This window comes from Piliocolobus tephrosceles, chromosome 9, assembly GCF_002776525.5.
Source record: "Piliocolobus tephrosceles isolate RC106 chromosome 9, ASM277652v3, whole genome shotgun sequence".
NCBI classification, from domain to species: domain Eukaryota; kingdom Metazoa; phylum Chordata; class Mammalia; order Primates; family Cercopithecidae; genus Piliocolobus; species Piliocolobus tephrosceles.
In genome coordinates, this window is record NC_045442.1 from 46,336,395 (window position 1) to 46,350,266 (window position 13,872).

Genomic DNA, 13,872 nt, shown 5'->3' on the forward strand with positions numbered 1-13,872 from the left:
GTAGAGACGGGGTTTCACCGTGTTAGCCAGGGTGGTCTCCATCTCCTGACCTCGTGATCCGCCCGTCTCGGCCTCCCAAAGTGCTGGGATTACAGGCTTGAGCCACCGTGCCCGGCCAGCGGTGCCCTTCTTATTGTTGACGGTGGAATATGCACAAACACAGCCATCCAGGAGTCTGATACCAGTCAAGGAAAGTTACTTGCCTCTTGGAGTGTCTGGGCCTCTGATAGAAGAGCTTGGGGAACAACTGAAGACCACAGTTCAGGTTTCTAAACCCAAGGGCACCACTGTTGTAAACCACAGCAATATGCAGGAGAGAGACGGCTGTCAGACACCAAATATTTGACTCTCAAGTGGTTTTATTCATTGTTGAGAAATATGTTAGATTTGGTTTCATTTACCAAATGAGATTCCTCATTTTCACTTTGTAATTTTTCTTAGTATATACAGTCAGCTTGCTGCTGTATTTGTGGGTTCCACATCAATCAACTACAGATCAAAAATATTTAAGAAAAAATTGCATCTGTACCAAACATGTATACTTTTTTTTCTTATTATTCTCTACAGAATACCGTATAACAACTATTCCCACAGCAATTACATTGTATTGGGTCATATAAGTCATCTAGTGATGATTTAAACTATACAGGAGGATATGGGTAGGTTATATGCAAATACTGTACCTTTTTTTAAACCAGGGACTTGACCATCTGAGGATTTTGGTATCCAACTCCCCACAGATACTGGGATGACTTTATGACATTGTTTTTCCATCAGTGAATGTTTATACCTTTTGGTTTCCTTGCTACAACTGTGAAGATAAAGTTCAAAACACTTTTACCAAATATTTCAAGCTGAAAATAATAGTTCTACTGCCAGTGTCTCCAGAATGTGAAGCCCATTAATATTTTAATTTTTGGCTGGGCGTGGTGGCTCAAGCCTGTAATCCCAGCACTTTGGGAGGCCGAGACGGGCGGATCACGAGGTCAGGAGTTCGAGACCATCCTGGCTAACACGGTGAAACCCCGTCTCTACTAAAAAATACAAAAAGCTAGCCGGGCAAGGTGGCTGATGCCTGTAGTCCCAGCTACTTGGGAGGCTGAGGCAGGAGAATGGCGTAAACCCAGGAGGCGGAGCTTGGTCCCAGCTACTCGGGAGGCTGAGGCAGGAGAATGGCGTAAACCCAGGAGGCGGAGCTTGCAGTGAGCTGAGATCCGGCCACTGCACTCCAGCCCAGGCGACAGGGCGAGACTCCGTCTCAAAAAAAAAAAAATTTTAATTTTAGCTTTACTGAGGTATACTTGACACCCGCTAAACTGCACATATCTAAAGTGTACAGTGTGTTGGCATATGTATACCCTGCGTAAAACTATCACCGTGATCAAGGTGAGAATCAGACCCATCATCCCCAAGTGCCCTTTTGCTCTAATATTAGTTCGCCTGTCCTAGAATTCTATGCAAATTGAATCATACAATATGTATCCGTTTTTTGGTCAGCCTTATTTTACTCAGTATAATTATTTTGAGATTCATTCACGTGGTAGCATGTGTCAAGAGTTTTCGTTTTTGTGTTTTTCATTGCTGAGTACTACTTCATTGAATAGATTCATTGACCTACTGATGGACACTTGGGTTGTTTCCAGTTTGGGGCTGTTATAAATAAAGCTGTTATGATCATTTGTATACAAAAAAAAGGTGAAACTGGAGATGGACCTTGAAATATTAGTAAGATTAAGTGACGAGTGGGAATTTGGGGGAATAGCATTCAACTAGACAAGAGGGTTAATGAATATAGGTAGGGTTGTTCTTGCTACTCTCTGGAAGAGATGAACAACTTGGGAGCTCTCAAGTGGTCGTTTCATGGAACTGAAGGCAAAAAGCCAGAAAGCACAGGGAGAGAATAAATAGAAATGCAGAGGAGACAGAGGGAGACTTTCTGGGTTCCTTTCAATACTCCAGTTCCTGGTTCCCATCTCATCCTGAGCCTCAGCTGCATCCCTGTTCTACCCTGGTATCTTCAAATAAATTCCAATTTTTTGTCGATGAAGAGGAGAAGCCAAGCAGTTACTAAAGCCAGGAATCCTAGCCAGGAACACAGGAATGAGCACAGAACGCTGAGTATGATCAGATCTAAGCCTCGGGGCAAATACTTGGAATGACCTTTGTTGTCTTTGGCTAGTTTTTTTGGTTAGCCTTGGTTTGGAACCCAGGTTGGCCAGAAGAGTTTAAAGGGCTAAGCGGGGGCTCCTAAGGTCTTGCTCCTGTTACTTAGGTTACGTGGCTCTGGATCCCATTGAGACAAATTTCCGTGGATAGAAACAAAAGCCTCCTTGCTTCCAGAGCACTATTTGAACTTTGACTACAGGTTGTTGGTAGTGATACCTATAACATCTCCTATTTAATTCACCAGTTTAGGCTGTGCAGAAGACAGATGAATCTTGAAGAATGACTATGGAATGTCATAAATGTAATCAGATGGGGACTCCAATTTCAGCTGCTCTCCCAGAAGTAGTACCTTTATTGGTGCCGATTAACACATTGGTATGCAGCTGGGGAAGATCTGACATTTGGTATGCACTTATTTACCTTGCTAATGCCTTTTCCTCCATACTAATTTGCAAGGTACATCAGAAGTGATTTGCTGTTACCCAACAGGGCCAACAGTATGTCTTCCCAGTGTTGGTACGGGCTCCAGTAGTTTTCCTGCTCACTGCCATAATAGTCTGAAGTGATCTTGATTGTTCCGACATTCTACAAAACATCACACTGGCCCACTCCATTGATGACATTATGTGATCATCATTGGATCCCATGAGTACGAAGTAGCAAGTACTTCAGATGCCTTAGTAAGACATATGCTAGAGGGTGAAAGATAGACCTACAAAAATTAAGGTGGTGGGAGAGGCCCGCCTTCTCAATGGTGAGCGATGGCTACTGCTGAAAGGTCCACTGAATAAAACCACATTTTTTTTTTTTTTTTTTTTTTTTTGAGACAGAGTCTTGCTCTGTCGCAGGTAGTTTACCTTCTAAAGGTAGAAAAGCCATTCATTTGGAACCAAACCACTTACTTCAGAATAGCTGTTCGGGCAAGTGAAGCATTTGCCTCAGTATTTGCTCTTAGTATTATTTTTAACATGATTTCTAATGACAGATTGTGACTTGCAGGTGATTCATTTTTGTTTCCTAGTTGTCTTGACAGCAACCTAATTCATGATATTCTGTGTACTTGGGAATCCAAAAATTTTGCAATCCAACAATATGACGTTTATTAAAATTTTCCTAAGAAATACACTGGTAGGCCAGGCACAGTGGCCAATGCTTATAATCTCAGCACTTTGGGAAGCCGACGCCAGCGGATTACTTGAGCTCAGGGGTTCAAGACCAGCTTAGGCAACATGACGAAACCCCCTCTGCCCAAAATATAAAATTTAGCCGGGCATGGTGCCTTGCACCTGTGGTCTCAGATACTCAGGAGGCTGAGGGTGGAGGATCACTGGAGCTGCAGAAGTCAAGGCTGCAGGGAGCTGTGATGGTGCCACTGTACTCCAGCCTGGGTGACAGAGAGACTCTGAAGAAAAAAAAGGGCACTGATAAAAATTCTTTAGGACTGGATGGACTGAAGAGGGAGAATTATTTTTATTTTTATTTTTATTTTTTTTGAGACGGAGTCTTGCTCTGTCGCCCAGGCTAGAGTGCAGTGGCCGGATCTCAGCTCACCGCAACCTCTGCCTCCTGGGTTCACGCCATTCTCCTGCCTCAGCCTCCCGAGTGGCTGGGACCACAGGCGCCCACCACCTCGCCCGGCTAATTTTTTGTATTTTTAGTAGAGACGGGGTTTCACCGTGTTAGCCAGGAGGGTCTCGATCTCCTGACCTCGTGATCCACCCGTCTCGGCCTCCCAAAGTGCTGGGATTACAGGCTTGAGCCACCGCGCCCGGCCCAATTATTTTTATTAAAAATTTTTTTTTTTGGTTACAAATAATAGTGACTTACGGACCATAACTAAATATAATTTCAAGGAGGGGCAACTCTCTTAAAGTCACTTCACTCAGAATTTACTTTTACTGTTATGGTGATTTCTTTTTAGATTTCTTTCTGTATTTATTTATGATTTTATTTTTATGTATGGTGTATTTATGACTTTTTCCTCTCTGAATTATTTTATGAAACTGAAATTAAAGTGGAAATACTTCTATGTCCTGCTTTTTTCCATGTGCTACATATATCCTCCTAAAATTACTCATAAAAAAAATTTAAAATGATTTTATTATGAAACATTTCAAACATACGGAAAATTAGAAAAAAAAATTATGCCAGTACCCTAGACACACCATTTACATTCAAGAAGTATTAATATTTTGAAAAATTTAGTTATCTTGCATGCGGGGGGTGGGGTGCATTTTAAAGTACATCAAAGACCAGATGCTTACTTGAGTTTCAGGAAGTCCAAAGCTTACAGCACGTTCTGGATAGCACGGGAGAGAAACCAACACGGGAGAGAAATCAGCCAGCAGTTTTCTGGCACTCCCTTAGTTTGAAAAAATTTACATCACAAGAAAGCAAGCCTTCCTTTCACCTTTTAGGTGCAAAGTGACAAAAATAACCAGTAGGGCTACTATACTTCAGAGCCTTTTCCCCAGTAGATACTCAAAACATGCAGTTAAACTGAATTTCAATTATTTTAAAGCCGTACTTGACAAACGTATGTGACAAATGTCCCTTCCTAATTTTCCTGAGAAGAGCAGTACTGTGTCTTAAAGGCTAAAAAGCCAGAGGAGCCAGCAGTGGAGGGTGCAATAAAACGCCTGCATTGGGGCAGATTGCCTCTTTTTGAATCCCTGACTCCTCACTGTGCTTTGGGGAAAACTATGGAAATTTTCACTGCCCAGCTTAATAAAATGGACTGCTTAGCTGAAATATAGAGGCGTCCATGACAACTACCTGGAGGGCTTTGTTAATCAGATTGCAGGACCCCACCCGCAGCTGCTGGTTCTGTAGGTCTATGTGGGGCCGAAAACGTGCATTTCTAACAAATTCTAGGCTGACAGTGACGCGGCAGGTCCCGAGACACCAGGAAACCCAAGGGACTCGAGGCAGGCCCTCAATAAATGTTCACTATGAATATCAGCGCCATCGCAGCTGCCCACCAGCAGGGGCCGCGAGGTATGCGCCGCAGGGAAGAGCACGGCCTCTGTCCAACGTCCCTGCCGGTACATCACTCCTCTGCAGGGATTAGGTTAGAACCGGGAGGCAGCCGGAGCAGAGCTCTCGCTGGATAACGGAAGAAGACTCCCTCGCCAACTTCCGCCTCTGGGGAAAAGCTGGGGTCCTGTGCCACCGGAGTTTTGCTGTCTCAATTTCGCCCCAGTTTGCTTCTGGCCCGAGCGAGAACCTGTCCTCTGGGCAAGCCAGGAGTCGGTGCAGGACTCCCGTACCCCAAGGCGAGGCGGAGGCAAGTGCGGAGCAGAGGCCAGAGCCCGGCACCCGGAGCCCGACGGGAGGGCGTGGCGAGGGAGGAGGGCGTGGCGAGGGAGGACGGCGTTCGCTCCCGTCCCGGCAGCTCCCGGGTCGGTTCCGAGCGCCCGCGGCCCGATGGCCGGGCGGAAGATGGCTGCCCGGAGCGCCGCGGACAGTCACGTGTCACGCCGGGCCCGTCGCTCGCCCCCTCCCCCGCTCGCCAAGTCCCCGACCCCGCGGGAGGGACGGCCTCGGGCTACCTCTAGGCCACCGAGGTGCGGCGCGGGCCGGCCAGGCAGGGCGGGCGTCGGGGCGGGAAAGCCAGCTCTCCCCGCTGTCCACCCTAACTTGGCCGCTGAGGCTCCGCTCGGTGAGCAGAGGAAAACCTTCGGGCGACCCGCACCAGGTGGGGCTACTGGGCATGCGCGGGCTCCGGCCCCGGCCTCGCTGCTCTCCGGGTTTTCGCCGCAGCTCGGAGGGGCGGCGGGAGGTGGGGCCCAAGCGGGGCGGGGCGGCTCTGACGCAGCCGGAGTTTTCACCTCTGGCGGTTAGAGCTCTTGCGCCTCCCTTACACTCCCAGGCGTCGCCCGAGGCTTTATTTTCTGTTGTGGGAGAAAGATGAGAGTCTATGGTTAGAGGTTTGAAAATGGGCCCAATAGTCTGGTCGGCCGTTTCCTATGAATGATCCATCAGGCGTTAATCCCAAATGTCGCAGCCCTTGGGCTAGGTGGGAAAGAGAATCCAGGAGTAGTTTGCAAACTCGTGCCTGGCTTCCAGCAAGCTGAGTTTGCGTACCCTGCTTTGTGACCAGCTCTAGCGGCTCCCGTCTCCGGCCCTGCCCCAAGGGATTTACCGTCCCTGATTGTAAAACATGGCTCCCGCCCGGCCTTACTTAGTGGGCCCCTAAAAACGCTGGGGAAAGCACCCGCCTTCTCCGTTTCCCATTACTTGAAAGTAAAATTCAAGGGGTCCAAACCGCAACTGTCCCTTGGTTCGGGGGTCCCGCTTGGTCCCGGGAGGAGCCCCCTGCGGACCCCGCCCGGCCGTCCCGCCCCCCCGGCCGCCGCGAACACCCGGAGGAGCGGAGTCGCGTGGCGCGGGAAGCCGGGCCGGCTCGGGCCGCGGACTGGGCATGCTCGGCAGCCCGGGAGGCTCGCGGTGGCAAGTCGGAAACGTTCGCACCAGCGGGGCAGCGGCGGCGGGCGGCGGGCGGCGGACAGGTCGGGAGTGAGAAGGACCGGCTAGGGTAGATTGCTCCCCCCTCGCGGCTAGGGAGCCGGTCGGAGAGCGCGATTGGGGTGCGGAGCCCCGACGCTGCCCTGCCCCGGATTTCATTCCGCGGCGGGGGGCTCCGCGAGCGGAATTCCGGCTGCTGCCGCGACTCCAGTGCAAGTGAGTCGTGGGGGACGGGACAGAGAGCCGGCCTCGCGATCGCGGGGGCCGGTCGGACACCTGTCTCGCGGGTCCGGCCTTATGCCGGGGAGCGGCGGGCAGGCTGCCCTGGGGCGAGGGGGCGTGAGCGCAGCCCGCGCGGTGCTGCGCGCGTACCTGGCGGGCAGTCCCCCAGAGCTGCTGCTCCCCGGGGGTGGGCACAGCAGGGAGGTCCGGCGGCCGGGATCCGGGCTCGGAGGGGGCGGGCCGCCGGCGGGGCTCCCCGGCTAAGTTGGGGCGGGGAGGAAGGAGGAGGCGTCAGTGGGCATCTTTTAAGAGCTACTGCGTGCGGGCTGGAAGGCTGCCCAGTGTCGGATTGGGGCGATCGGGAGGCGAGGAGCCTTTGGGCAGTGGCCTACCGGGGGTCCGGAGACCCCCCCAGGGGCTGGCTCCAATCACGGCCCCACCCCCACAGCCTAGGTGGCGGTGTGACAGTTGGTACCTTCGGGCCAGATCGCAGCCGGCCAGGCGCCCACTGTTTCGGGATTCCCCCACAGTGGCCCCTCGATGCCCCCTGACGACGAAACAGGTGGGACTCCCCCTCCCCGAGGAGCGGGCCCTTTCTCCCCAGGCCACATAACAGCCCCCTAGGCCCGCGGGCGGCTCTGAGACCCCTCAGGACTACCCCCGCTGGGCGGGGACGTTTAGGGGCAAGGCCTGGAGGGGCATCCGCGCAACCGAGAACTGGACAGTCTCTCCAGGACACGGCTTTTCCGTGAGAGAGGGGGTCTGCGCTATCCCCCAGCGACGTGTCAAGGGCAAAACAGCGGCAGCAGCGGCTGCCTCTCCCACCGTCTTAACCCGAACTCGGGCTTGTGGCATCCTCCCGTGGGCCGGGTAGAGTGCCGTAGTCCAGCTAACGGATTCAGCCAGGAGCGTTCTGGTGAATGCTGCTTTCCCCTTTGGTGCCGCGAAGTAGAAATCGGGAGGAGGGTTGTCATGGCAGGAGGGAGCGAAGAGAATCCAGGCAGGTGCTTCTCAGATGTTTCTTTTCACCTTCAAACAGTACAGACTTCAGCGGTACAGGCTTGCGAAACCAAGTGAAGGCTGCTTTCTGGAAGTTTATTTTCTATGTTCTGGGGCCTGTCGACTATTTTAGCTCACTTGACATTTACCTTCCTGGACCTTTAAAGCTGTTTGGACAGGTTATTTTGCTTTCAGGTTTGGGGATGTTTCTGGTTGGTTCCCTGGATGTGGAAGTGGCGAATGTCTGATGTGCTGTACTGTGAACTCCCCACGCTTCCTGGCACTGGGGGTTGAACATTCAGGGGGTACTGAGTGGGCTGAAGGAGAGGAGTGGGACTGGTGACGTAGGAACGCGATGGGAGTTGCCTAGAGCTGCCCAGATGGAACGGGGTTGGTGGCTGTTTTGGCCTGTGCAGAAGGGGAGAGGGCGGGGCGTTTCATTGGTCGGGGTGTGAAATGTCCACGGGTTAAGGCAGCGGGGGATGGGTGCCTGTCTGGTCAGTGCTCCAAGGGAAGCCCAGGGATGTTTGGTGATTCAGCAGGTGGCAGCTTTCCAGCTCTGAAGACATGCCGTGGCCAAGCAAAGAAGCAAGCAAGCAAGCAAGCAGCAGCCTGTGCCTGCTGTCGGAGGCGCCAGCTTTGGGGGAACCTCCAGGAGCTGCCTTCTGCCTGTGGCAGCTCACTTGCCTTATCTTGCTTCCTGTTTAGCTCTGGAGGCCCTGGTTTTTCGAGTTTCCTTACTGCGCCTCTTAAAATATACAGCAATATATAGCATGTTTTTGAGTCTCTCCATCTCTGTGACCTGCTGGGTAGCAGGGGGGTGGCCACTGCCGCCATGCAGTTTAAGTAGTTATTCTGCAGAAAGTGATAGTGGTATGTAAAGCAGTGAAGTGGCCTTTCTTTCAATTTCTGCTTCACAGAATAGAAATTTATGTTTTTAGTAAATTAATACGATATATTTCTGCAATTCTTTGGTGATGATAGTGAGCTATTTGAAATATCTGGAAACTTTTTAATAAAAGACATTAACTCGAGAGATGTATTAAAGTGACATCAGAGGGACACGGTTATTAAACCAGTATCTTACTCATTGGAGGATTTCTAGCATCTTGCACAATGTCTTAGTACTCAATACATGCCTCTGCAGCTGAAATTTTAAAAATTCTTCATAACAGAAGAATTTACCAGTATTCACCATGTTCATCAACTACTTTTAAGTCTGTATTAATATGGTTAGAATAAAATATATGCATCAATGCCTTTGCACATTGACATTTAAAGAATGTTTATGTTTTCATAAGACATGATTGCCTGTGTGGACCATAGACATTCAATTTTAGCTTGAAAATTTGATTCTATTACTTTTCTGGTTAAATTTATTAATTTTCAAACTTGTGGCAGATCCTGCATTTCAGCTGGAAAAATGGTGTGCTTTGTTAACATATGTCATGAAAACCAAATGGATTCTTGACTCCTAAGTATAGCCATCAGTTTTGTTTGTTTTTCTTTTGAGACAGGGTTTTGTTCTGTCACCCAGGATGGAGTGCAGTGGTACAATCTGGGCTCACTGCAGCCCTGAACTCTCCAGGCTCAGGTGATTCTCTTACCTCAGCCTCCCAAGTAGCTGGGACTATAGGCATGCACCATCAAGCCCAGCTACTTTTTGTAGACATAGGATTTTGCTGTGTTGCCCCGGCTGGTCCCAAACTCCTGGGCTCAAGTGATCCTACCACCTTGGCCTCTCAAAGTGCTGGAATTACAGGTGTGTACCACTGCACCTGGCAGAATTTTCTTTTTTTTTTTTTTTTTAACTAAAAAGTGCTCCTGTTGCATGTCAAATGTGCTTTAACTTACAAAACTTCATTTTATACATAATATTTCAGGAAAACTCTGAAAAGTGCTGTTATAGAAAAGCTGAAAGAGTATTTTGGGAATAAAAGTTCTGGATTGTTTGCACACAGGGATCAATGCCCTGGTCTTTAGGAGGGAGGCATGAATGTGCTGCCAATTCATTCTGCCCTTTACCATCACTATCTGTTCCTTCCTCCAATTGTTTAGGTATTTCTTCTTCCCCTAAAGATATACTTCCTTGGCATGAGCTTGCTTTTTAGAGCAATCCTGTCAGAAGAATCTGTTGCATTTTCTCACACAAATTTGATCAGTGGTGATTTTTATTTTTTGATTGCCACATACACTTTCCCACCACTTCATATGGCAAACTATTCAGTGGCTCTTGGAAAGAGCTGTGGCCCTTGTGTCCTTGTAGGGGTATAACATGTTATAGATGGCTTTGCCTTTTTTGGATGGTAGCTATAACCATAATAAGTCTCTTCTGGAAGAACTTTTATGACATCCTGGTCTTCAAGATTTTTGGCTTTCCTATTAAAGGCTTTTGGTCAGGAATATAAATGGCTATTTCTCCTCTCTAAGAGCATCCCCGTAAAGGTTGTTACCTCCATTAAGCTACCCAGTCACAAAAGGACCTTATTTTGGATCAGCCCACTTGGATGTGGGAGTTGGGAGGCAGCACTGGATGTTGGGGAGGAGAGAGTGAAGAAAGGGAGAGAAGGGTGGGCGGAGCCCCAGGAAGGTAGCTGGGTTTTATAACTGTGACTTCCGGGATTCAGTAAAGCTGCATTGAATGGTGATGATGAGTAAGTGTGGTTCAGGCTCCGCTGGAATGCTTTGCTGTTCTCCTAGTCCTCTATCTCCACAGATAAACACAACACACACATGCAGTCGCACACAGATCCACAGACACAGAGACTCACACAGACGGCAAAGGGAAAGACACAGAGAAACAGACACACACACTCTGCCAAAAGCCAAGAGCACTAGTATCATTTTAAACTAATATGTCAAAAGGAAAATCCAGGGCTCAGTAGCAGGTTTGATTTTGGGGACCTGAAATCATCCCAAGCTGGTATTGAGAAAGATTCCCCTCCACTCTCAGTGACAAGCTGATCTGCCCCCTTAATGATGTAAAGCCACGGGGACTTTAACTGAAGCAACCATTATAGGTAAATGCAGGTGAGTGGAGATTTAGAGAATTTGGGTGATTTACCTTTTAGATTCCTGGTGCTGAGAGCTGAGCTCACATTCCAGTTCTTGGCACAGGATCCTCACTGTGCAAAAAAGCCCCTTGCTTGTTCTATGTTTTTCTCCTTCATTCCCCTCCCACCCCACCCCAGGCCCCTCTCCCCCAGAGGAGCCTTCTCTCCAGTGCAGGATATGTTCTTGCATATGTCTGTATCCTTGTTAAAGATGTTGAGTTATTGTGTTTGTTTTTAGTTTACATAAGTGATTCTATGCTATAGATTTCATTCTTTTTTTATTCAACATTAGAGCTTTTATTATGGAAATTTGCAGGCATTCATAAAAGTCAAAAGAACCTTAACATTTTATTTGTGAGATCCCTGTTAGTGTAGGTTTATCTAGTGCATTGCCTTGACTGCTGCTTTGTAGGGCTGGTCTTTTGTGTGTCTCCTACTTTTACTTACCCATTTCCCTAATGATGGATGCTTAACTCACCTCTACTCCTGCTACCACTAGCAAACATCCTGTATGCATTTTCTTTCTTTTTTTCTTTTCTTTTCTTTCTTTTTTTTTTTTTTTTCTGAGACAGTATCTCGCTCTGTCGCCCAGGCAGGTGTGCAGTGGCGCGATTTTGGCTCACTGCAGCCTCTGCCTCCTGGGCTCAAGAGATTCTCCTACCTCAGCCTCCTGAGTAGCTGGGTCTTTGTGCATTTTCTTAATGATCGAGTTGAGAATATCCCTAGGGTAGTGGTTCCCAAAGTATGGTCCACACCTGGCAGCATCGGCATCAACTGTGAACTGTTAGAAATGCAGATTCTTGGGTCCCAACATTCTAGACTTCCTGAATCAGAAACCCTAAACTGTGCTTCAGCATGCCCAGGCTGGAGATTCTGATACATGGGAAAGTTTGAGAACCACTGCTCTAAGGATATATACTTAGGAGAGGGATGGCTGAGTAATGGTGGTGTACAAACAATCTGTTTTTACTAAACACTGCTAAATTACTCTGCAGACTTGCTCAGCTGCTTTCTGCTCCACATCAGTGCACAATGGTTCCTGATTCCCCACGTTCTTGTTCAAGTTTGTTATTAACCAACTTTCTAGTTTTACCAGTGTTTGGTGGCCATAAAGTGGGATCTCGTTTTTTTGTGTGTGTGAATTTATATGATTTCTTAGTGAATTTGAACTCTTTTAATATATTCATCAGTGATTATAATTTATTTGACTAGCCATACTTGCTTTCCCTAATGTGTTGATTTGCAGACTTTTTTTGATATATTCTGGATGTTAATCCCATCCTGTCATCTCTTTATCAACTTTGTCAATTGTAACTTTGTGACATTTTTAGTTTTGATATAGCCACAATCCATTAATTTTTGCCTTAGGTTGCACTTTAAGAGTCCTAAGATGTTCTTCCTTACCCCAAGATTACAAAGATATTCTGTATTCTGTCAGCTTTCCAGTTTTACCTTTCCCATTGAGGGCTTTATTCTCTTTGAGGTTCATCTTTGTATATGGGAAAACATAGGAATCTCACATTATTTTTTTCCTTTCCATTTTGTGAGACAGTTTTCCTAAATCATCTATTAAACAGTGTATTCTTTCCTTCATATAGTTTTGTGGAGCCACTTTTATCATACCTCAGGTCCCCACATACACACATTAGTTTACTTTTTCAACTTTATTAGGAGTTATTAAAGCTGGGGATGGTGACGCACGCCTATAATCCCAGCACTTTGGGAGGCTGAAGTGGGAGGATTGTTTGAGTCCAGGAGTTCAAGACCAGCCTGGGCAACAGAGAAGGACCCTGTCTCTACCAAAAAAAAAAAAAAAAAAAAAAAAAATTAAGCCAGTGCCAGGCACAGTGGCTCACACCTGTAATCCCAGCATTTTGGGAGGCTGAGGCAGGTGGACTGCTTGAGCCCAGGAGTTCAAGAACAGCCTGGTCAATACCCTGTCTGAACAAAAAATACAAAAGTTAGCCTGGTTAATTGGTGTAGTCCTACCTACTGGGGAGGCTGAGGTGGGAGGATTGCTTGAGCTCAGGAGGCAGAGTTTGCAGTGAGCCCAGACTGCGTCACTGCACTCCATCCTGGGTGACAGAGTGAGACCCTGTCTCATAAATAAATAAATAAATAAATAAATAAAAATAAGAGTTGTAACTTATGTATGTAAACTAAGTCCATTCAAAATGTACAGCTTGATTACTTTTGACAGATGTACATAACTGTGAAACCATCACAAGATACAGAGCATTTCCATCACCCCAAAATTACCCTTGCACCCCTTTGTAATCCATCCATCCCTTTGTCCCCAGACTTAAGCAACCACTGATATGCTGTCACTGTAGATAAGTTTGTGTTTTCTAGAATTTTATATAAATGGACCATACAGTATAGGACCATTTTGTGTCTAGCTCCTTTCATTCAATATATTGATTTTTAAAAATCTTTTAAAATTATGATAATATACACATAACATAAAATTTATCATTTAACCATTTTAAGTGTATAATTCAGTGGCATTAAGTACATCTACACTGTTGTCACCATTATGCATTTCCAGAACATTTTTTATCACCCAAAACTGAAACTCCCCATTATATGCAACATACGGATACCAGTCATCTGTCTGTTTCTATGCCCACGCCCCCATTTTTTTTATTGTAGCTTTGCAGTGTGTTTTATATGGCAGAGTGAGCCCCTACTTTTCTTTAGACTTTGACTTGGTTATCTGTGGATCTTTATACTTCCATATGCTTTTGGAATGCTTATTAAGTTCTCAGCAAAGTTAGGAAAGTATGATGGGCATTGCATTGAATATATAATATGATTTTTCTGTCTAATATTGTAAAATTTTCTGTCTTACTGTAATTCTTTTTTTTTTTTTTTGAGACAGAGTCTTGCTCTGTCGCCCGGGCTGGAGTGCAGTGGCCGGATCTCAGCTCACTGCAAGCTCCGCCTCCCGGGTTTACGCCATTCT

The 13,872-nt window shown here is 47.3% G+C and overlaps 1 protein-coding gene and 1 pseudogene across 4 annotated transcripts in view; both read left to right on the forward strand.

Annotated features, from left to right (window-relative positions):
- Nucleotides 1-346, forward strand: part of LOC111551332 — a 1,971-nt pseudogene extending 1,625 nt beyond the window's left edge.
- A 5,412-nt stretch (nt 347-5,758) lies between these two features.
- The window catches only part of SGMS1 (sphingomyelin synthase 1), a 318,863-nt gene continuing 310,749 nt past the window's right edge, over nt 5,759-13,872 (forward strand). For 2 of the 4 annotated variants that reach the window (XM_023225166.2, XM_023225163.2), the window contains exon 1: nt 6,569-6,849. The gene's annotated coding sequence lies outside the window, so the exon portion shown is untranslated. Of the gene's footprint in view, nt 5,864-6,568; nt 6,850-7,165; nt 7,418-13,872 lie in introns of those variants that run through there. The other 2 variants (XM_023225165.1, XM_023225164.1) reach the window with 2 other exon arrangements.